Raw genomic sequence first — 1,056 nt, 5'->3', positions numbered from 1 at the left:
TGTCCTCTTTCTTCTCCATGTACATAATGACCTTCTACTCCCAGAGCTAGCATTCTGACTAGCATTGCCATGATCAGTATAGGGGGTTTCAATGGAATGAGGTTTCAACTGAATGAGGTTTCAAATGAAATGAGATTCTTCTAAGATGTTGGAAATAAGAAAAACATCATTGTCTTCTGAGGGTTTAGTTGGAAAATTAATGCAGGAAGACCAGAATATGTCAACACAAAGAATCTCCAAGGCTATAAAACTTGATTATAACCCAAATGAATATATGAACATATATAAAGTGAATGGATATCACCTAAAGGAGGGGTTTAGTCTTCCATGGAAACATAAATAAAAAGAGTTATAGAGCCACACATTGACAATGATCTTCAATATCATCCGGGGAAGAGAAACTTTCCCCACTGAATGTGAATATTCTGGCTCTTGAAGTTTGTTTGTATATTGTCATTTCTCCCCTTTCAAGAACTCCCCAACTCTTAAAATAGGATTTTCAAGTTTGACAAGACTAGTTTTTTTCTTAGGGGGACTTCTGAATGAGTTTTAAGACTATGCAGATGTACTTCTTTTTAGTGATTGAATTGCTTTTAAGGAATGTGATTCCTTACCAACTCCCAGAAAGAATATACTTTTTATTTTTTCTGTTTGGAAAGAGGGAGATAATCTTTGGGGTGATGGAGTGGATTGTACCTTGGTAGAACTTGACTTGACTCTGACAGTTGGACACATAGAGTCATTGACCTTGAAACTATGGTGAAATTGAAAAATTACTGAGCTTCAGAATAGCAGTAATTTTAGAAAATTTAAATAAATCTGTATTTCAATTATATGCCTAATTTAGGTTTTCTAGAGACAAGGTGTTTAGTATTGTTACAACACATATTTACTAATTATTTGCTATTAATGTGTGTACAATATATAATTTAAAATGAATAATTCATTGTGGGTTTGTTTGATTAATTCTTCTGTGCACTCCTTTGTCCTTGGAAACCCAGAGGAGTAAAATATTACATCTGCTCTTGTGCTTGTCCATGAATGAGTGGATCTAAA

Source organism: Lontra canadensis, unplaced genomic scaffold, assembly GCF_010015895.1.
Source record: "Lontra canadensis isolate GAN:19392208 unplaced genomic scaffold, GSC_riverotter_1.0 scaffold175, whole genome shotgun sequence".
Lineage (NCBI taxonomy): Eukaryota > Metazoa > Chordata > Mammalia > Carnivora > Mustelidae > Lontra > Lontra canadensis.
This window is presented reverse-complemented; position numbering follows the sequence as displayed.